This window comes from Dipodomys spectabilis, unplaced genomic scaffold, assembly GCF_019054845.1.
Source record: "Dipodomys spectabilis isolate Male_0828 unplaced genomic scaffold, ASM1905484v1 ptg000115l, whole genome shotgun sequence".
Classification (NCBI taxonomy): Eukaryota; Metazoa; Chordata; class Mammalia; order Rodentia; family Heteromyidae; genus Dipodomys; species Dipodomys spectabilis.
In genome coordinates, this window is record NW_024870792.1 from 13,356,287 (window position 1) to 13,381,019 (window position 24,733).

The 24,733-nt window shown below is 36.6% G+C and overlaps 1 long non-coding RNA gene across 1 annotated transcript; it reads left to right on the plus strand.

Moving 5' to 3' along the window:
- Positions 1-213: 213 nt before the first annotated feature.
- LOC122115060 lies at positions 214-24,117 on the plus strand. The gene is made up of 3 exons (XR_006148687.1): positions 214-291; positions 23,186-23,219; positions 24,050-24,117. It is a non-coding gene; the product is annotated as an uncharacterized LOC122115060 (long non-coding RNA).
- Positions 24,118-24,733: the final 616 nt, after the last annotated feature.

Here is a 24,733-nt window from a genome sequence, read left to right on the forward strand (position 1 = left end):
AAGATTTGCATGAAATATCTCTCAAGGTGTAGAGCAGTGTGTGCAGTTAGTGTAAGGGTAGGAGATGAAATTCAAGGTGAAACTTGATGTCCCTAAAAGGCTCAAGACAGATACTGTAGGGCTTCTGGAGTGGGATGGAAAGTTGAATGCTAGAGGTTAATATTTCAGTTTCGGTCTGAATATTCACAAGGTTAAAGATAGAGTCACAGAGAGGGAGAAGGGAAGAAAGCATATAGTATGGTTGGACTGAAGGCTTGCTGGGTGACCACAGAGACGTTGGTCATTCCCCAGGTAAGGCCTTGGTATACCCTGAGCCCATTTCTTTCCAGTGTATTTTTCTTTAAGTAAGTCTTCCTAAATTTATTATTTAGCAAATTGTGGCATATTGAAAATGCAAAGTTATATTTAAATATGAGAGGTTATACCTTTTCAATGTTGTATTAGCCTAAATTAATTGTACAAAGGAGCTTTATTGTGATGTTTACAGCATGCATATAGTATACTTTGATCAAATTTATTCCTTCTGTATTATTTCTTCTTAATCACATTCCTCTCCTTTTTCTTTTTAACAGTTTTGGTGGATTTCATTGTGCTGTTTTGATTTGCTTAGTTACAATTGGATCCCAGTATCTTAAGTCATCTAAACCCTTCATTTATACATGTGAACTAGAAAAATATATTTTCAAAAATAGAAAACAGGTGGGTTTCTTAAACTAGACAACATGCCCAGAAAAGTTCCTCATTTGGTTTTCTAATTATAAAGCACAGAAGGAAGGTTTGGATTGAAATTTTAACTTACCCAGCTCTACAGGATTAGTTTTCACTGTGTGCAACCGAGTATTTGACAGTTGTTAAATATTTGCTTTAACCGTGAGTTTATTTTGAGTACAACACAATTGCACCTACCATCTCTGTATGGCTCCTTTAGGAATTGACATTCACTCATAATATTTAACTAGAAAAATGAATGGCTTAAAGATAAAAAAGTACATTGAAAAATAGAAAATGCACAAATTATTGTATTCCCTTAGAAGCACATAAGCCTTGATGAAAGTAGAATAAATGATTGTGGAAAGAGTTTTGACCTAATTTTTACAGAACCTTTATTTTTTAAATATATTTAGCTCCTTAGCAGGATCTCTTTAAAACACATACTAAAATTCAATCATGTGTATCAGGCCTATGATATTAAGTTCTAACTCACGTGGCAATCAGCAATTTATTATATACGTGATAATATAAGTTTACATCTTTAAATTTTATAGACATATGATATTAATATGCATATAAGGTTATATATATGTGAGTGTTTGGCTATCTAAAAGTAGGTACATATGATTATATACTTACCCTGGTCTTGGTATATAAATGTAACACCACCAGCATTTGTTGAAAATTGTGGTAGATCATATTAAACTGAGTCATTCTCTTGACCCAGTATCTCCTGTGACCAGTGTGTAACTTGGATGGTGCAAATAGCGCAGAGTGGGTTTTGAGCTAGAAATAAAGCAGCTGTGCATTTGGTAATAAGGTAATAAATACATTCAAATGAATGAAGATGTATTTAATCTCATTAACTTCATGGTTTAAATCAACTAGAGCAAACGTTCAGTTTATTTGATTTTTGTGATAGGCCTCTGCTAACTTTCTCAAGGCTTCACTCCAACTCTGGGTTCTCCTGAGTTACTGAGTTTATAGTTGTGATCCACATCCAATCTTTTAATTATTGTTGAAACATTTATTGAAAGTCTATTGTGGTTTGGCTCATGCCTGTAGGTTCAAAGTCAGCCCAATCAGGACATTCTATGAGTAGAACACCAGCCTTGAGCAAAAAGGTTAAATGACTGAGCTTTGGCCTTGAATTCAAACACCAGCACTAACACACACACAAAACTTATAATGAAATTTATTTTTAAAAATTACAAGGAATTTTTAAAATAGGAAATCGGTTGTTGCTGGTGGGACATAAGAAAGAATAGCAAAGGGAGTAAGCATAATCAAAGAACATTATATGTATATATTGAAATGTCACAATGAAAAAACTGCATTTCAAACAGCTATATGTGGCAACCATTTATTTAAGAAAAAGGAAGTTCATTATGAGTTAATCACTGAAGATCAAATGCATAAGATTTGAATTTTGCCTGGTATGGATAAGGCATCTAACTAATCTAATCACATTTAATATACACTAGTATATTACCTGCTGAGGTGATGAATATCTATGTTGGAAATATTTTTATATACCCACCTTTGCTATTCTCAGGAAGTTTCAAGTTTCAAAAGTTTTAGTTATAATTTACACTGATGACTATCCATTATTCCTATTTATGAAAAATGTTTTTATATGTTGGTCTTTTCATGAGCCAGAAGATATTTCAATGAACACATGGTAATTTATAGTGTCTGCAACATTGTACAGATTGTTATTTCATTTCATAGCATTTCTTTTGATTGTAGGCAAAAATGAATACTTATGATCACTAATAAATATTACTATATAAATGTACTATATAATGTACTATATAAATATTACTATATAAATTACTATATAAAACCTTAAGTGACTATGCCCATAAGCTAAATATTAGAATTGGAAGAAAATACTGAGATTCTAAATATGGAATTTTTGTCTTGACTAATTTCTCTCTTCAACTATCACAGATCACAGAAATTGTTGAGTGATTTAGTATTAACCAACTAAAACTGTCTAAACATGATGGTTTTCTTTCTGTATCTTACAACAATGATATGCTTGTCAATAATCTTCTGTAATGATAAGTTTCCTATAATGGCCATATGTAGGTAAAATTAGAAGAGCCAGAGTATAATTGTCATATAGTAATAAAATAGGTTGAAGCTATAACTTAAACATTCATTTATTAAGGAACACCTGAATTATGTAAAGCTGGATCAAGTAGGTTAGTTTTAATAATCTTATTTCTTATGCAAATACAATTATAAAATAAAATATTTGCTGGGTTATAAAAATAACCACACTGATTTTTAAATACTAGTGATCTAGTATTTTTTTCATTCGTATAACATACTTATCAATGATACTACTTTAGGTCTAATTATGAAGTATATTTAGTGATTAAATACAGCAGAATCAGCCCACACAGAGATTTAAATCCAAGGTTGTATACTTGAGACTTCACAGCTGGAAGGAATCACTAGATAATTTTCTAGAAGTACTGTTTTCTTGTCTTAGATCAGAAGATCTGGAATGTAGACTAAGAAAATGCATGATAAATAAATCTGACCAAACAATTATGAATCACATCCTCAAATCTCATTTTGATAGTTACACAATCTTTTTATATGTTTTTTTCAGGTCATCATTATTTTCCAAAAATCATGGCTGTCTGCTGAGTTAAAAGTCCTTAGCCAAGATACTGATCCCTGAACTTTTGCCTAAATCTAAGCTAAGGCGTCCTGGCTTGCTTCTGTTTCTGATACCTGTTCACCCCATGTTCTACTCAAGATCTTTACTGGTATTATTGCCCCTGCATGGCGTCCTCAAGCCCCTCCTCTTCTACTCATTCATGTTGCAATTCATACAACAGCTCCTCAGGATGATTTCCAGGCCACATCTATGGCAGCATTCTCTTTCAAATGCTTCCCAACATTACCCACTGAAAAGACAACCCCAAAGCATGTTAAAGTATATGTAGGTCTACGATTGTCCTAAATGTGAATTAGAAGCTCTAAAAGACTGTGTGTGTGTGTGTGTGTGTGTGTGTGTGTGTGTGTTTATGTGTCTGAGGAGTATGAACACATAACATTTTTGTTAAAACAATTTGGAGTACACAATAGTGTATTGTTAAGCACATTGTGAGAACTTACTCATCTTGCAAAACTGAAACCGTACTTACTACCATATTTCATCTTGTCCTGCCAGTCCTAGGACAGCCACATTCTACTCTCTGCTTCTATGAGTTTTGCAATTTTAGACACCTAATATAAAGTGGTGTAATATAGCATTTGTCTTTTCATGTCTATTTCCACTTGGCATATATAATAACATGGACTAGGTTCATCTTTGTTATTATTTGTGATAGTTTTTTTATTGTCAAGGTGATGTACATAGGGTTTATAGTTATATAAGTAAGGTAATAAGTCCATTTCTTGTCAATGTATTAGCCCTTCCCTCATTTTATCCTACTTTCCCTCCCTCACCTCCACCCCCCAAGTTGTACAGATCATTTCCAACATATTTTATTGTGAATATCGCTGCTACATTGGTTCCCCACTTGTCTTTTGTCTCACCATTCTGTTGTTTCCCTTCCCTTCCCTAATTCAAACAAACATATATACTATACCAGGGTACCATAATCAAATACAGTGACAACAGGGGATATACCATGGGGGGGGGGGGGAACATACAAAAGAAACAAAAAAATCACATAGTACATTAAAGACAAAAATAACAAAGAAAAACCTCTCCTATCCATGTCTTGGAGTTCATTTAGCTTATCAACATTTTATATGGTCATATGTGCATAGCTATTGAGCTTTGCTGCTCACCTGCAAGGATTATCCTAGACATATACTAATTATTACAAATAAGAGAAACCATAGGACCTGTGTTTCTTTGGGTGTGGCTTACTTCACTTAATATGATTTTTTCCAAGTCTTTCCATTTCCTTACAAATGGGGCAGTGCCATTCTTTCTGATGGAAGCATAGAATTCCATTATGTATATATATACATATAAATAGATATAAAACCTTTTCTTGATCCATTCGTCTACTGAGGGGCAACTGGATTGGTTCCATAGCTTAGCTATGGTGAACAATGCTGCAATAAACATAGTTGTGCTGGTAGCTTTAGTATGGCCTTGTTTGTGTTCATTTGGGTAAATGCCCAGAAGTAGGATTTCTGGGTCATAGGGGAGTTCTATGTGTAGTCTTTTGAGGAAGCTCCATACTGCTTTCCAGAGTGGTTGAACAAGTTTACACTCCCACCAACTGTGTAGTAGAGTTCCCTTTTGGCCACATCCCCTCCAGCATCTGCTGTTATTAGATTTCTTGATTACAGCCTTTCTAACTGGGATGAGGTAGAATCTCAATGTTGTTTTGATTTGCATTTCTTTCATGGAAAACACACAATCTCATCTAATTTCAATTTTTTAAAATACATATGTAGAGGCTCCTGTGTCTTATACTATTTCTACTTTACAGTTAGCTTGAGAAAACTCCCTAGTGTTTTCTGTAGTAATTCTATCACTTTAGATGATTTCTAACAATATGCACTATTATAATTTCTTAACAACTTTAACAATATTTACTTTTTGTAATTAGAGCATTCAAAATAAATATATAGTGGTATCTCATTTTAGTTTTCATTCAAATTTCTTTGACTAATGATGCTGAATATCTTTTCACTTACTTGCTAGTTACTGGCATGTTTGCTTTGGAAAAATACCTATTCAAGTTATTTGCTTATATTTGTTTATTTATATTTTCAATAGGATTTTTGACAGTACTGAGGTTTGTACTTAAGGACTTTCTTGGCTTGCTTGCTCAGCTGATGTTCTACCACTTGAGCCAAATCTCCATACCTGCTTCTTGTTGGTTACTTTGGAGATGGATCTCAATGACTTTTGGCCTTGGCTGGCCTTGAACTAAGACCCTCTGGATCTCAAGCTCATGCTTGTAATCCTAGCTATTCTGAAGGCTGAGATCTGAGGACTGAAGTGTGCAGCCAGCCAGAGAAGGAAAGTCCTTGCTACACTTGTCTCCAATTAACCACTAAAATGCCTGAAGTAGAGTGGGGCTTATGTGGTAGAATGCTAGTCTTGAGCAAAGAAAGAGCTCAGTGACAGCATCCAGGGAGGAACACCACGTAGGTAAGTAGAATATCCTAAGAAAATAGTTTAATATTATCTGTCCTGAGAAGGTCCTAAAAATAATTTAGAGAAAGTAGTGAAGTAGTTACTTGTTAGACTATAAACACAGTGGTTGGTTGTTGGTGTGTTTGTTTAATGAAGATTTGAATTTAGGATCTTTTGCTTGCTTGTCAGGTACTAAGTTGGGACATATCCTCAGTGCCACCTCCTCCTACTCCCCCCAGGCACCATCCCTGCTACACTTTTTTAAAAATTATATTTTGGATAGGACCATGCATTTTTGCCAGAAACCAGCTTCTAACTTCTGTCTTTTTGATCTTGGCCTTCCAAGTAGCTGGGATTATGCATAAGCATGCTATTCCTTGCTTTCCACTCTTTTTAAAAAAAATTTAAATGTTATTGTAAAGGAGATGTACAGAAGGTTTACAGTTACATAAGTCAGGTAATAAGTGTATTTCTTTTTGAACAGTCCCAACCCCCTCCCTCATTTTTTCTCACCTTTTCACTTCGATCCTTCCCTTCCCACAAGTTGTAAACTTCATTTTCAACATAATGTATAGTGAGTATCACTTGTGAATTGTTTCATCCTTTGTTCCACTGTTTCTGTGATTCCCCTTCCCTTCCCCAAATCAGATAAAGTTATATGCAAGACAAAGGGTACAGAATTAAAAAACATCAATGACATCAGGAAATAAACCAAAGGAAAGAAAGAGAAAAGAAATAACTGCAAACAGTACAATAATAGTAAAAAAAAATCCCTCTTGTTTCCATTTCTCGCAGTTCATTTTGATAAGCATCATCTTAGATGGGCACACACACATAGATAATGAACCATTGTGATCCCCTCCTAAGAATATCCTAGACATATTCTAGGTATTACAAATGAGAGAAAGCATGCCACCTATGTTTCTTTGGGTCTTATTGGTTTTTGGGTCTTTTGGGTCTTATTGAACTCAGGGCCTGGTCACTGTCCCTGAGCTTTTGCACTCAAGGCTAGCACTATGTCACTTGAACCACCAAGTCATTTCCATTTTTCTGGAGGTTAATTAAACATAAATGTCTAATGGTCTCTCTTGCTCAGGCTGGCTTTGAACTGCAATACTCAGATCTTAGTTTCCTGAGTAGTTAGGAGTATAGGTGTGAGTCATCAGTGCCCAGCTGTCTTCTACTCTTTAATGATTATGTCAGATAGGTGGGCACTTTTATGGTATTGAGCATTGGTTCCATGTACTGGAGGAAGGGAAAAAAGTTTATAATTTCTTTTTTTTAATTACTATTTTTTATTGTCGAGGTGATGTACAGAGGGGTTACAGTTGCATAAGTCAGGTAATAAGTACATTTCTTGTCAAACTTGTTATCCCTTCCCTCATTTTTCTCCTAGTTTCCCTCCCCCACAAGCCTCTCCCCAACGTATTGTTTTGTGTACATCTCTGTTGCGTTGGTTCCCCCCATCCTTTGTCTCACCATTCTCTTGTTATCCTTCCCTTCCCTAATTGAAATAAATGTATATACAATACCAGGCTACCACAATAAAATATAGTGACAACATGGTCAACCAATCAATGTGTATTAATTATTCATTCAAAAATATACAAATCATATACCTAATACTGCTCTAGCCAATCATGAAAAGATGGAAATAACCTTAATACTGTTGAGCTATTTTCCAATCATAGATGACAGTAATATAAAAGTAAATAAATAAAGTAAGGAAAAACTAAAAGCAGTGATGTAACTACTATATTATACTATAAAAGCATGAGTTCTGTCGCTGTGCTCATGATGTGTTTTTCTAAGTGACCACATCCATTTCCTCTCTCAGCTGCTGGGAATCTGTAAGCTCAGTTCTCCTTAATGTCATCCCTTCCCACAATGGGCCTCTTTGAAAAGAAAAGAAAGGACTCTAAGCAACACTCATATGTCCTTTCTTCTAATAAATTCTAGGAGTCTAAACCATTCTCAACTCAGCCTATTCTTTCTGCTTCTCTATCAGACAGAGCATTTTGCCTTCTCTTTATGCATTTCTAGGTAGCAGTCTGTACCCCATAATTTCAAGAAAACTAAGTCAAGATCACTGAGTCTAACTAACGTCTCTCTAGTGGTCAGAAAAGAGGAGGAGGATGCATTCCCCATCTGTCCTTTCCTCTCTAGTGTGTGTATCTGGAGGAAGGGGCTAACTGCATACCATCAATTTCTTCTGGAAAAATAATTTCTAATCTCCAATCCTTCTCTTGGAGCCTCCAACTGCTTTAGATATTGTAGTTTTTGGTTAACTAAGAATTGGAGCACCAGATTGTCTATTTCTTTTAAAAGTCTACACTGGTCTTTTAAAAAATTATTTTTCACTTCCTGTTTTGTGAACTTAAACTTAGGCAATGATTTCCTACTCAAGGTTTAAAAACAGCACAGTAATCAAAATAAATGAGATTACACTAACTAGACAAATCATCCATTTTATTGGATCAAGCCTGAAGTGTTGTACTGACAGAAAATGATGAAGTGGATAAACACACACACACACACAACAATAACAACAACAATAATAACAACAACAACAGCAAAGTCTATGGGCAAAGTGGTTTCAGTCCTGAGAGCTGTTACACAGCCCAGTCTATCATATGTAAGCCCCCACATCCAGTGCTACTGAATCTGCATGAACTCCCCACTATCACCAGTGAAGACCACTGTTCTAGAATAAATAACTTTCCAAATTAATTTAACTTACCAAGATTAAATCCAGAAGATACAAACCACTTTAAAAGCTCTGTAACAAGTAAGGATATTGAAGCAATAATACTCTCAAAATTAAAGAAAGCTTAAAGCATGATGTATTTTCACTGCTAAATTCTAACTTTACTAACACAAATATTCATCAGACTTTTGCATGAAATAGGAGAAACAATGCTACTAAATTAATTCTATGACTCATTGCCAAGCCATAAAAGGATACAACTAAAAAAGTGAATGAGGCCAATATCTTGAATGAACATAAATACAAAAAATCCTCCATAAAATAAAATACTTGAAAACAGAATTTAACAACACATTAAAAGTATTATATCATAAAAAAGTTGGTTTCATTGTATGGATGCAAAAATGGCTTAACATATGTAAAACAATAAATTTAAACAATAATTTAAATAATCAATTAAACATAAACAGAACTAAAAATGACACAATCCTCTCAATGATGCAGAAAAAGTCTGAAAAAATCAGCATCATTTATAATAAAATATCTTTAAAAACTATAAATAAAAACAATATGCTTCAACAAAATAAAGTTTATATATGACAAACTTATAGCCAATATCATATAAATGGTGAAAATTTCTCTAAAGTCAGGGAAAGATTAGGGCATATACTCTATCTCTATTCACTGCAATACTTGTATTCTTAGCCAGAGCAAAAAGGGAGAAGAAAGAAACAAAAGGGATCCAAATAGGAACAGAAGAAAGAAAAATATCCCTTTCACAGATGATACAATTCTACACTTAAAGTATCCTAAGGATTCCACCATAGATCTGATAAACATTGTGCCAACAAAGGAGAATATTAAACAAACATGCAAAAACCAGTAAGCTTTTCTTTATAACAATAATTATTAGACTAGGAAGGAAATGAGGAAAGCAAATTAATTTGCAATAGACTCAAAAGAGCCTATGTATAAACAACCTAGGAAGTGAAAGGCCTTTATAATGAGAACTACAAATCCTTGAAGAAAGAAGTTAGAAAAGTTACCAGAAGACAGTATGGACTTTCATGTTCCTGGATTGGCAGAATTAATATACTGAAAGTGACTGTAGACCCCAAAGCAAACCACAGATTCAATGCAATTCTCATCAGAAGTCCAATGTAATTCTTTGCCAAAAAAAAAAAAGAAAAGGTAAATCACCCCTAAAGTTTATATGGAAACATAACAAACCCTAATAGCAAAATAATCTTGAGCCAAATTAGCAATATTTTTAAATAACTCAATAATGGACTCCAAATTATACTACACAGCCATAATAATACAAACAGCCTGGTGCTAACAGTAAACACACACACACACACACACACACACACACACACACACAAAAGAAACAGAATAAAAAGCCTAGAAATCAAAATGCATAACTACAGCAATCTGATCTTTGGCAAAGTAGATGAGGACATATAATGAAGAAAAAGTAGCCTGTTCAAACACTGATGTTAGGAAAGCAGAAAATGGAAACTAAACCCTTATCTCTAGCTACTCATATTGTAAAAAAATTAACTTTAAATAGATTAAACATCTTAATGTAAAACCTGAAACAGGGAAATTATGATGGAAAACAAAGGGAAAATTGGAAGATATGGCCAATAGACAACAATATTTTGATAGAACTACAATTACCCAAAAAATAAGAGCAAGAATGGCCAAAAAGGATGTTATCAAACTTGAAAGTTTCTGCATATCTAAAATCTCAGAAGGGGAGAAATTTTTTGCTGGCTACACAGTGGATAAAATATTATAATTAAATATATGAAGAATTAAAAATGCCAAATAGCAAAATAATGAATTAATAATTAATAGATGGACAAATAAATAGAAAGTTTTCAGAAAAAATACTAATGGCTAATATTTATGTGAAGATGTGCAACATCTTTAGCCATATAGGAAATCCAAATGGAAACTACATTAAGATTCCATCTCACCCCAGCCAGAATGGCAATCATTAAGAAAAATTTTTAAAATTACAAGTTCTGGTAAGGATATAGCAAAAGGAACCCTTATACATTTCTGATAGGAGTGTAATCTAGTACTGCCTCAAAAAACTAAAAATCATCTTCCTTTTAACTCTATTATAACACTCATGGGACATTTATCTGAAGAGTAAGCCAATATACAAGAAAAATAGTTGTTTACTGAAGCCATGTTCACAATAGACAAATTGAAATGAGATGAACTAGTCAACAACCAAGGAATTAAAACAAACTGCAGTTCATATTTACCATGACATACTTTTAAAGAATGAAGAGATTTCCAGAAAATGGCTAAAACTGGAGATCATAATGCTAAGCATGATAAGCAAAGCTCAAAAAGCCAAATATGCATGCTCTTTCTCATTTGAAGATACTGACATTAGTCTAAGAAGACTACTACTGCTGGGCAAGTGCGGGAGAGCGGGGGCAACAGGCTTAGAGAAAGGATGGGAGGTTGAAGGATAAAGAAGATCCAAGGATATTACACACACACACACACACACACACACACACACACACACACACGTAACACACTATGACAAAACAGAAAAATCTACCAAATGTTTGCAAAGGTAGAAAGGGAATGCGGAAGAAGAATATGATAGAAGTAATGAATATGTGCCAAGTGTACTTGTGCGTATAAGGAAATGTCACAGTGACATCCTCTTACATTACAAATGTACACTAATTCATAACAATAAAAATAAAAGAGGAAAACAAGTAAGAGGTTCTAAGTGGAAAAGTGAACAGGGAAAGTTCTCAAAAGCAGGCAGGCAGGGGCAGTGTTTAGGTGAGGAGGAGAAATGAAGCCAGTGAATAAGTCTAGAGGGCTTTGTGGAACTGAGAAATATATTTTTAGGCTGATGGATTAGAAAAACACAGTAACAAAGAAGAATGAAGGCTCACTCTTCAAGCAGTGACTCCTTGCTAGTCATAAAAACGAAGGACAACCTGGAGAGGGGTGTGTTGCTCTTTCATGGGGAGAAGTCAGGGAGTTTATATTAGGGTAGAAGAGAATTTGGAACTCATCTTACTGACATTTTTACACAATACAACTACTAATTACCAAATTTAAATGCCATCTTTTTGAAAACTGAGCAGGTTATTCAGTTGTTCAAGATATTCAAGTTCAGGTTATTTCCTGGGTTGCTTCCTTCACCACCATGTAGATGTGTTCATTAGATTTATTTTATGCTTGGTTTCTAGAAAGGAGTGCAAGAAGCCGGGTGCTGGTGGTTCACAACTATAATCATAGCTACTCAAAAGGCTGAGATCTGAGGATCGCAGTTCAAAGCCAGCCTGGGCAGGAAAAGTCCGTGAGACTCTTTTTTTTTTAATATTTATTTTTTATTGTAAAGATACTTTACAGCGGAGTTACAGTTACATGAACAAGGTCATAAGTTCATTTCCTATTGTGAGACTCTTATCTCCAACAAACTACCAGAAAACTAGAAGTGCTGCTGTGGCTCAAGTGATAGAGTGATACCCTTGAGCTGAAAAGCTCAGGGACAGCACCCAGAGTTCAAGCCTATGACTGATTAAAAGAAAAAGAAAAGAAAGAAAGGAATGCAAGGCTTTACAAATAATTCTCTGTCTTTAAAAAATGACTTAAAGTGTATCATGGCCATCAAGTGATATAAAGAGAGAAATACAAGCTTTTCTTATACAATCTTGCGTATCATGGGTTCAAATGGAGACTGCATACACACTCAGAGAGGCCACACTCTTTCTAGATGTGTTCCTCTTGACACAGGAAATGCCAGAAAGAGAATTATAAATGTCTGTCTATATTTAGCAAAATGAGTCATAGGATAGGCAAGGCTCTGGAGGCAAGTCATCAGGAATTGTGTTCAATTTGCCCAAAGAAACAAAAGTATGGTAAATAAAGAGGAAATCACGAAATTTCATAATCTCCAGAAAGAATGGACTTTCTTTGTTTGATTTAAATTATGGCCAAACAAAGAGCAAGACAGTAGAAGTTTATAAGACAGGGAGAAGTGTGAGAGCCTAAAAGCAGTCGACACAGAAAACACAGTTATAGTCCATGGTGGTCCACATAAGATGGGCTCTGAAGCCAAACTTCTTAGGCCAAACCTGGCTTTGTCACTGTGATTTGTGTGATAATCAGGCTCCCTGTGTAACCCCAACCCGCTTTGCCTCAGCTTCTTACCCATGAATGAAATTACTATTGCTCCCAAACTCCTTGCCTCTATTGAGAATTAAATGCACAAGTATTCTAGGCCACAAGCATGGGGCTTACACTGTGCAAGCTCATTGTAAACATGGCTAGTGGAATTATCCTGTAGTTCAAGAGGCTTCTCCAAATATACCTGCGGGGTGTAACCTGATTTCAGTTTGTTTGTTTGCTTGCTTAAGCTGCTTTTTTATTGTTAAGATGTTGTACAGAGTGGTTACAGTTATACCAGTAAAGCAATGAGCATATTACTTGTCAACCCCTTCCCTTTCTTCCTTGTTGTTGTTCCACTATCCCTTCCCTTCCCCCACCTCCCTATTCATCCCCTCCCCCCACCCCCAACCAGAAGTTGTTTTCAATATGCTGCCCTCTGTGTATCCTTGGTGCAATGGGTCATCCTGTATCCTTGTTTCAGTGTTTTGTTATTCCTCTTCCCCTCCCCAGATGAGACATATGTATATACAATATGCAGGGTACCAAAATCAAGTACAGTGACAACAAAAAATATGCCACAGGGGAAAAAAAAAGCAAAGGAAACAACAACAAAACAAATAAAATCACTGGTACATTTAAAACAATAACAATACAGACAGACCTCTTGTGTCTATATCTTGGAGTTCATTTCACTTAGCATCATCTTATGTGGTCATTTGTCCATAGCTCTTGAGCTTTTCAGTTCATCTGATAAGATTACCCTATATGTATACTAATAGTTGTGAATAAGGGAAAGCATGGGACCTAAATTTCTTAACTAAAGAAGTGAAGGACCTCTATGATGAAAACTTTAAAAACCTAAAAAAGGAAATTAAAGCAGAACTAAGGAAGTGGAAAAGCCTCCCATGCTCCTGGATAGGGAGGATTAACATTGTGAAAATGGCAATTCTGACAAAATGCAATACCCATCAATAACCCAACATCATTCTTCAATGAAAGACAAGAAGCAATCCAAAAAATCATATGGAACAATAAAAGACCCTGATTTCCAGTTTTTGACAGACATGCTCTGTGCAACATCTCAGAGATGGGCCTCAATCAGAAATAAGGCATAATGGCGTTACAATAAACTGATGAACCAAATAGGATTATGTTCCCCTGGAAGCTCAGAAGGGACAGAAATGGGAGAGAATAGCAAAGTAAGACAGGCTTGGATAGCCTGGTGAAAGTCAGAATAACAGGAAACAGCTGTAAGAAAGGGTAGACAATTGGTGAGGTGAGTAGAAGAGAAAGAGCATGAGATTCTTCTAAGCGCTGAGGATGAGAAACAAAGGGAGTGATTATATCAAATAAATAGATTGTTAAGCAGAGATTAGAGTGATGAGAGGTATAAACAAGCAAAGACAACACAACAGGAGAAACATTCTAATTGTTTTGAGAATTGCTAATAGGTGGGTTACAGATGTAAATATAGGAGGAAATGAGGAATGATGTATTAACGCCGAAAGACTGCCCACTTCAGAAAGATAACATTTGTTATGGTATTGGCCCTCTGAGAAATGAGCGAGGTTATGAAGAAGATCATATTGTTGAAATGTATACTGGATGCAAAGGGTTAACTCAAGAGAGGATGTTTCCATGTGACAGGTTTCTGGTTTCTTCCTAGTACCCAAGGCATAGATAGACCAGACGTGCTGCCCCAAGCATAAGGCTAAGAAAGTAAATTTGAAAGAAATAGCTAGGAAACACATCTAGTTATGTCTGCCACATCTTTGTTCACTCAAGTTTAAATAGATGCAAGTGAAAATTCCTGTCTGATCAGCTTTCACAGCTGCTTTTCCGTAGAAAGCATCTGCTGCCAGTGCCACGTGAAGTAAGCCCAGTGCCAAGGGGCGGGAGGCATGATGCGGTGCAGAGCACAGACAACACACCAGAAGGGAAACAATAGTGAGCCCCATTGGAAAACAGTGTTTGCGTTTTGGAGAGAGAAGCTTTCCAAAGAGTCAGGAGTAACGAAGCCTAGGTGATGAGTGTCTGCTTGCAAGAACTTCCTCACAAGCAACATGGCACACCAGTTACTTTCTCTTCCTGCTCTCATGGAGGTTTGAGCACTGCGAATAGTTCAGTTTTACTAAATATTCTAGAAAAAGACATAAACATAGGTGCATTAAGGCAAATTGAACATTATATATGAACATATTTCATGAAGATTTTATATAATTTATATTAATGAACAGATGCTTCTATAGTACATAGTTGTGGGTAACATTTCAATAAGTGTGTGTAATGTGTCATGGTATAATAATGTGTATACGGCATAATTGCCATAACTCATCATCTTTTTCAGTATTTATCATTTCTTTGTATTGGAAACATTAAAATTTCTATTAGCCTTTTATTTTGTCAGTCCTGGGGCCTGAACTCTGGGCCTGGGTGCTCTTCAGCTCAAGGCTAGCGCTCTATCACTTGAGTCACAGTCCACTTGCGGTTTTTTCTGCTTATTTGGTGCTGAGGAATTAGAACCCAGGGCCTCATGCATGCAAGGCAACCACCCTACCACAGAGCTACCTTCCCAGCCCTCTATTAGCTTTTTGAAATATATAATCAACTATTGTTAGCCATATTTATCATACTGTACTACCAAACATTTCTTGCTTCCAGTTGTACCCCTGTACCCATTAGCTATCCTTTTCCCCATTTCCTACCCCTCTCCTCTTCCCAGGCCCTTCTAAGCACAGTTCTACTGTTTACTTCTATGAGATATTCATTTTCTTTTTGGTTTCCCTGTGTAAGGGAGGAACCACAATTTAATAAGGGATAGGGAAAATTATAGGAAGAAGCCAGAGAAGTCTTGGCCACTGGTGAAATAATCAAATATTGTGCTCCATTTTATGGTCTGGAAATCAGATTCTATTTTCCTAGATTTTCCTCCATCCACTTGGGTCTATAACTGAGTTTATGAATGGAGAACTGTAGAGAATAAGGGGAAAGTGTGATGGTGAAGATGCTCTCACCACTGTGTGTTCAGGAGATAAAGTCACAAGAACAGAGAGGAAGACAGGGCCATCCAAACATCCCATTTAAAGCAGTAGGTGGAAGGAAAATCCCAGGATCACAAACTAGGAATCTAGCACTGAGGAAAAAGACAGGAAAAGAAAATGGAAGGTTGCACAGCAATGGCCCAAATGGACTGAGGAGCCCAGAAATGTCCTCTGGAGAAGCCTGAGGGAAAGAGAATGTTTTGGAGCAACTTTAGTGAAATTTGTAGTGAATTGAACCTGCTGAGCACACCATGGAGTTTTAGGTCAGTATCTTGGACAGTTGGCCTACTTGAGAAGAAGGTCCTCTTCACACTAAGACAGCAAGACAAAGGCGGGGAAAGAGTCAAGAAGCCATCTCATCCTTTCCAAAGCATGTGCATTTTAAACTTAAATCTGTGCTGATTGAAAGAATTTAGCAGTCAACAATGTTTTTAGAACTTCCAGTGTGTGTGTGTGTGTGTGTGTGTGTGTGTGACTGAAGCTTTCTTTATACTCAGAGGCACTTATACAAAAAACAATTTTAAATACACATCACTTAAAATATTTGAATATTAATGGGCTGGGAAGGTGGCTCAGTGCTAGAGTGCTTGCCTCACATGCATGAGGCCCTGGGTTCAATTGCTCAGCACCAGACAAGCAGAAAAACCCAGAAGTGGCACTGTGGCTCAAGTGGTAGAGCGCTAGCCTTGAGCTGAGGGACAGTGCCCAGGCCCAGAGTTCAGGCCCCTGCAATCGACAAAAAAATAAAAAATAAAAATAAAAACATTGAATATTAAGAGGAATTGTGTTAGCAGGAGACAGATTTTCTTTATTAGAGTTTCACCAGCCTTTAAAAACTTTCCACCTCTCTTATAAAAAAAAATTAAACATACTTGAAGTCAGTCAACAGGGTATGGTAGACCAAGTCTGGGATCCCAGCTCTACACAAGGGGCACAGGGAGGAGGATCTTGTCCATGATAATGGCAAAGTGAAATTAACCAGCCAAAGGAATAGAGACATATAGTTAGCACTTACATTTTTTTTCATTTAACTTAATAGTTACTCTGTCCAATTACTATATGAGTCTTTAATGCTTACTCCCTGAGTTTCTATGTACGTTACTGTAGACTAGAAACAGCCCTGATTGGAATGGTGGGTGCAGATTAACCTAAACACTCATGATTTCCCCAGAGTACAGAATGACACCGAGTTACAGGGATGGATTCTACACAGTAGCTACACCAATGAACATGCACTTTGATTTGTGTAGTAAAGTCCTTAAAGCAGTCACATGTTCATGTTCCCATTTCTCTTTAAAACAGACCCTGTGCCATTGTTTTAGAGACAAGAAGCCCCAAATATATATTTTTTTTGGGGTCCGGTCATGGGGCCTGAACTCTGGCCTGGGCGCTGTCCCTCAGCTCTTCAGCTCAAGGCTAGTGCTCTACCACTTGAGCCACAGGGCCACTTCCGGTTTTTTTCTTTTTGCTTATGTGGTGCTGGGAATCGAACCCAGGGCCTCAGGCATGCAAGGCAAGCGCTCTACCACTGAGTCACCTTCCCAGCCCGCCCCAAATATTTTTTTTATCATCAAATTATATTTATTTAAGTGCATTTATTTAAACATTATTTTATGGTACTGCCCTGGAAATATCTGGACAGTATACATTATGTAGTAAACTCACTTGCTGATATCTTAATTTAATTCAACCGATGTTTACTGAGTTGTGTCTCCCACAGCTTAGCTTCTTTGTGGAGTTGAGAGGGGAATAAAATATCAATGACAAGTGATAGGTAGGTGATGCTGGTATACTATTACTAAATTTAGTGCAAGGCACAATGTAAGAGAGCTACTTGAATGCCAAACCAAGTACATGCAGAGTTGAGGGGAGATTAATTTTGGCAGTTCTTCTCATTACAGTAGCTTTCAGAATTCTTGGAATGAGGCTTTGATGAAGAGATAGAATGACATAAGTGAAGATAGAGAATTTTCTAAAACAAGAGGAACAGAGAAAACAGCTCATGCTAGCTAGGCACTTGGTATATGACTTACTGAAAATAAAACTAGGAAATGTTATGTTCTGTGTATGGATAAGTTCTGTGTTATGAAAAAACTCAGCTGGGAAGCAAAGGTGGGCCTCTTGTCTCACAGGCATGAATGCCTCATCCAGTGGAGCCTCCCTGGTTTCTCAGCCTGTTCTTACCTGGAATGAACACAGTCAACAGACGGTAGTCTCGACTATACAAACATTAACCAAGATAGGATGGGGAGACAAAAAGAGAATTATATATACAACAAAAGTTAATGAACTCTCTCATATGTGGAAAATAGATCTAAAACATAGATATAAATGGGAATATACAGTGCCATATGTATATATACATGATCAAACGGACTAAAATATGGTATGTGTAAGGATGGATTCCAATGAATTCACCTTTGAACCTCCTTTGAACCATTAACTGGACAGTTTAACACAATGAGTACCAGCAAGCAGAAACTGAAGAAAGGATGAAAAATAAAAGAAAGTAGGAGAACCAAGGGGAAGAGCACAAACGAATAGTGAGAGGAATGATGACCTAATACAGTTATAATACTCAACGTACAGGTATAAAAACGGAACTAGAAAATTTGAGAGGATGGATGGAATTGGGAGAGATGGGGGTGGGGAGGATGATAGGAGAGTTAATCAAGATGCATTGTACTCATAAGTTGACATGTTGAGTTGAAACTCCTTTCTACAACTACCTAAAAGCATTTTTTTTCCAGCAAGATGGAATTTACTTCTGTGCAGAAGGGAAAGACTGGCAAGCAAGCAAACACAGCAGGCAGTCTGCTCCAATATTTATCCTTTAGGCGGCAGGCCCTCCCCTCTGCTCTGATTGGTTGAGCTCTGGTTCACAAGTTGCTTGTGATTGGCTAACTTATACACGGTAAAATATTTACATAAGGTGATTTTGAAATAAGATCAACAATAATACACAAGTGATCTCAAGATATACCCACATCCTGGGCTATTTCTTGAACAGTCTGGGTGTGTTGTAATTCCATCTTAAGAAGAAAGCAGTTTAAGACATTCTAAAAATCCTTTCCTATCCTAAAGCAGTTCCTCTTTTCCTTAACAAAAACCAAACCAGAAGTTCTAGCCAAAGTGGGAATTTTAAGCAACACACTTTGATAGGAAAAGCAGTTTTTTTTCCCCTCACAATTTCCTTCTCTTTTGTTTTCTATTCTTTTCTTCATACTTTTAAAGACAATTTTTGAAAAGACAAAAAATAAAAGTTAGTCTTCATTCAATATCTGTGTCCTTCCCAGTGACTAATTAAGTATCTGCCTATCAAGATGGTCCAGCTCTTAACTTTTCTGTCTCTTTTCCAGAATATTTTAAACTCTCTTTCTTTACATAATCGATTTCTAGATTACTAAAGGAATTACCATTAATATCATCTTCCTCAGAATCTGTATGCCAAAAGCTGAATAACATTTTAATTTTTCTTCTTACTTTGACTGGAGACACAGAGACATTTGTTAGATGACAGCACAATTGTCCTGTTGTATAAGCTTTCACTCAGAGGAAACTGTACAGTGGAGAGGCAAAGATAGAAACAAAGATGACAGAAAACACATAGTGTTGGGGAAATTGAAAGAGCTCCTAATCCAGCTCTGTCTCTTCATGAACTCATTTTCATGGAGACTTGAGAGTAGTTTTTCATGGGCTTTCAAAATATATCTTTTTGTTATAGTTAATGAGGTACAATATTTGTTGCTGTTTTATTTGTTTTAAGACAAGTTCTCACTATGGAGCCCAGAATGGCTTTGGACTCAAAATCTTCCTATTTCCACCTCTGAAGTGTTTGTATTACAGGCTTGTACTATTGTGCCTGGCTTTAATGAGGTTTTAATTGTGAAAATGCTCTGTATTTGTACATTTGTTGTTAAAGAAGAGAAATAGAATTGCTGAATAAAATCCTTCAGATATGTCTAAGCCACTGTAGTAGAGCAGATCAGATGTTATCTGTCTCCAGAGTAATCCAAGATTATTTGATTATAATCTGATATAATTACAATGATGAAGAGGCTACACTTTCTTCTTATAGTGTTCATGACACAGAAGTTGGATTTATGTAGAGTTAAACTGTAAAGCTTTTCCCCTTAGAAGTTAAAGCTCCCAATAAAAGGAACCTAATTAAAGGGGGAGAGAAAATGCTTTGGGAAAGTTATGGCATAGTTATGTGGTAAGTGTGTGCTTTGCATGCACTATAGCTCCTATATCAACACCTTGAATACATAATAGTGAGGAAAATGAACTTAACTGTGCAATAGTTACAATAATTTAATTCAGGTATGAATTTAGAGTAAGAATTAAATGACACAGTTCTCTTGTCCAATGAACTGACACTATATTGTTGACAGACTTACGGTAAAACCACAGCTTCTGATCCTACAAACTGCCACAGGCTGCAGGCTGGAGCAAGGATGAGACTGTGTATTGATATGGCAATTCTTAACCTCCAACCATTCTCCTCTACGGACAATATTGTCACCTTTGGCCATGAAGGACAGCAGTAAACAGCAATCTTAGGAAAGCAAAATGAGAGCTTATGGATGTACCACCCAAAGAAGAGATAAAGCCAGTACATAGGACAGAACAGGCAATAGGTTACAGAACATTGAATTTTATGAGGGAAAAGGGCTGGATGCTAATAAAATGCAATGATTATAACATGATTTCCCCAACCATAGTTAAAGTAATACCAAGGTTACCCAATGGGATGTTTGCATGAGTTCAGACACCAGAAAGCATTCCTGGATGGCCCAGTTGCAAACATTCTAACGCGGAACTATGGTTACATCCAGTTCACCAGAATGGCAAAGCAAAAGCAATTCTTGCTGGGGACATTCCAGGAAATGGTTAAAATTGCTTTATGGCCTTAGGTAATGAAAGTGGACAGCAGTACAACAATACAAAATCAGGTGAGTTTAGTTTTATATCCTGAGAACAATCTGCTTTCCCCTTATGGTTCAATTCTTTAAATGGCTTCAGTTTGAAGTAATTACCCATGATGGCTGTCAAGTGACAGAACCACCACAGCAAATGGGCTTTATTGTAGGCTTGTATCCCCTCCTGACCCTACACTATTACCTTCAACTTCCAGGGAATTTACTGTAAGTGTCACATAAAACAAATGCTTCCTATCTCCTTCAAGCATGACCAGCTCTGGCTTGTAATGAGAGGTGCCTTACTGGTACCAACCCCTGCTGATACTCTAAGTTGCTATGAGAAGAAAACCTGTGTTTTGCTTTAATAGCTCAATTTCTCCTTGGAAATTAATATACTCAAAACATAAAGATCACATAAAATATATAATGTCATGGATAGTATTGCTTAGGAATGTTTAAGTCCATATTAAGAAATTCATTAAGTAATGGCTGAAGGGGTACTTGGGAAAGAAAAGCCAAAGCCATTTCTCTTTCTGTGTGCTGAGTAAGCTAGCACCAGTGTGCTCCACACGCAGTTTCCTGGCTTCTACAAAGTCCCTCTTGTGCTGACATGTAACTCTAACCTGTAAGATAGAGTACAAATAAGTCTGACCCTTGAGGTAGGGCTACCTTTAATCCCTGATTCTCGAAGAAGTTAGCTTCTAAGTCACTAGGGAGGCCTATATATAGCAAGAAATGGAACCTCCTATTGACAGCTAGCAAGGAATTGAGTCCTCTTGCCTATAGCCACATCAATGTGCTGATGCTATGACTTCATCCCTATAAGACAGCCTGAGCCAGAACCACTCAGCTAAATATTCCCAAATTGCTGAGCACAGAAACTTCTTATTGATACTTTATGTTGGTAAAGTGGAGGAATCTTGTTTCACAATGATAAATAACAAATACTACATTAGTAATAATAGCACAAGTAGGAAGCTGTGGTAGAGAGTCCTACTTACCTTTTCCCATAAAGGGTTTTCATTTTTCTCCTCTTCGTTTTTGAAACTTGATTTACAGAAGGATGAAGGGACAGCTATCAGAAAGTGGTTCATTTGCTTATGTCTTTTGCTGAGGCTGCAGCCAGAACCTCTTGTCCGGCAGTGTTTAGGCCTTCCGACAATGAAAGAATATCAACATGCAAGGAAGGAAACAATGGCCAAGAGAAACCAGAAACCTAGTATACTCCAGGAAAGGTTGTTCCTACACATGTAATATGAAGTTCTGAGCTCCAAGTGTTAAATTACTTTTTCTTTCTCTCGTTCTAACTTTTAAGAAGATCTAAAGATAGCTACCACCTCTCAGTTATACATTTATGTACCATTTATTGTGAAGACATACTTGAGAGATGGTAGCTGTTTTAGGGTCTATAGTAAATTCAGAGTAATTGTACGATAATTACTACTGTTATCTCTTAATATCTTTGCCCCCTTCTTTCTTTCTCTTTGTAACTAGTACTAGTGCTTGAACTCAGGGCTTAGGTACTGTCCCTAGCTCTTTTTGTTCAAGGCTAGTGCTCTACCACTTGAGCCCCAGCTCTACTTCTAGTAATTCTGTGGTTAATTGAGCCAAGAGACTCATGGACTATCCTGCACAGGCTGGCTTTGAACTGAGATCCTCAGATCTCAGCTTCCTGAGTATTTAGGATTATGGGTATAAGCCATCACCTGGCTTCATATCTCTCTTTTAACATCCTCAGTACAATGCAAATATTTTCTTCTTACTTTAAATATCTGATGAGGTTTTTTGGACTCTTTTGAACTGGACACATTTATGGGGTATAATATAATGTTTTAATGCATATATATGTTAATAAATTCAGGTAAGTTAGTTTCTCCATTACCTTGTGTGTCCACTCCTCTATGGTGAGAATATTTGAAAATCTTCCTTCTATATTGAAATATATAAACCTTATCATTATCTTTAGACACTCTTCTGTTCAATATAACATTATACCTTACTCCTTTCCTAAAGCTGTAACTTCATATTCTTTTTATTTATTGTGAAAATACCATACAGAGGGGATACAATTACATGAGCAAGGTAATGAGTACATTTCTTATCAAGCATTGTTGCCTCCTCCTTTATTTCTCCTTCTCCTCCCTTCCCATCTGCCCCCCCCTTCCCACCCCATCACTCCCATGGCCAAGATTGTAAAGATCATTTTTCGACATAATGTCTTGTACATCTCATTGTTGCAATGGATCCACGTATATCCCTATTTAAACAATTTGTTTTTTCCCTTCCCCTCCACAAATTATACCAACATCAAATACAGTAAAACAGGGGTTATACCGTGGGGGAGGGACATACAAAGCAACAAAGAAATCATCTTATAAATATGTTAGAAACAATCACAAGAAAGAAAAAAAAACATTTGAGTCCTTATCTTGGGGTTCATTTCGCCTAACATCAACTTATCTGACCGTTTCTGCTTATTCTTTAATCATTCTTTCTCTACCTCCCCTCTTTTTAGGCCTCTGGAAACCTCTGTTTGGCTGTAAACTTCTGTAAGTTCATCATTTTTATTTTTAACATATGAGTGAGTGAAATCTAAGAGTCAGTGTGTTTCTGTGTCTGGCTCATTTCAGTTAACATAATAGCCATAAGGTATGTACATGTTATATCAAATGAGAGCATTTCATTCTTTTTTATGGTAGAATAATATTTCATTGTTTAGATTTACTGTATTTTCTTTATCAATGTATGTGTTGTTGAGCATTTAGGGTGTTTCCATGTCTTGGATCTTAAGAATAGTGTTGAAACAGAGATGAGAGTGCTGATATCTAACTGATTGCATACGTTAGCACATGCCCAGGAGAGGGTTTAATTAATCTTGTGCTATTTCTACTTTTAATTTTTAAGGAGTTCCATACTATTTTCCAAAATGATTGTACTAATTTAAGTTTTCACCAAGAGTGATACAATTTCCTTTTTTTTTTTTACATCCTCACTAGCACATAATTTTTGTCTTTTTGGAAAGAGCCAATCATTGTAGTAATGATTTGTAGTCCCTTGATGATTAGTGATGCTAAACATTTTCTATATATCTATTTGGCCATTTGTATGTCTTGTTAAAAGAAATGTCCACTTATTAAATTCTTTTGTCTATGTGAAAACCATGATCACCTCCTTCTTATTGAATTATTTATTTCATGTGTTCTGAAATATTAAGCCCTTGTCAGATGTGTAGTCTGAAATATTTTCTCCCTTTCTGTAGTTTCTGATCTGTTGCTTCCTTTGAGTGTTTCTTAGTTTGCCTATTTTTGCTAAACGAACTTCCCTCTCCTTTCCCTCTCCCCTTCCCTGCCTCTTTCTGTTCCTTCCTTCCTTCCTGCAGTACTGGGAGTTGAACCAGTGGCCTTCTGCATGCTAGACAAAATGTCTACCCCTGGATTTATAACCCCAAAAGGTACACTTTTTGCATTGTGGTTTTTGAGATAGTGTCTTGCCTCTTTTCCTTAGGTTGTCCTTAGGCTCATAATCCTCTTTCCTCTGCCTCTCAAGTAGCTGAGATTATAGGTGTGCAAAATCATGCTCTGTAACTATTTTCTTAATTAACTTTCAACCCCTGTCAGCAGAAGCAATTAGTTTCAAAGAGTTTTTTGAAGCCAGGCTCTGGTGGCTCACACCTATAATCCTAGCTACTCAGGAGACTGTGATCTGAGGACTGTGGTTTGAAGCCAGCCCAGGAAGAAAAATGCTGTGAGACTCTCGGCTCCAATAAACTACTCACAAACTGAAAGTGGCACTGAGGCTCAAATGGTAGAGTGCTAGCCTTGAGCACAAAGAGGCTCACTGACAGCGCCCAGGCCCTGAGTTCAAGCCCCACAACCAACAACAGCAACGAAAATGTTTCTTGATAACTTCTGCACAGTTTCTTGACTTCACTCAGAAACCTTGTTGGGAAGGGTTCATTGCTGATGGTCTCTTGGTTAGGAAGGAAAGATCTAGTGGGGAAAGCAAAATAAAAGGGAGAGAAGAGTTCAGTTAAATTTCTATATTGACTTACATGCTCTTACTC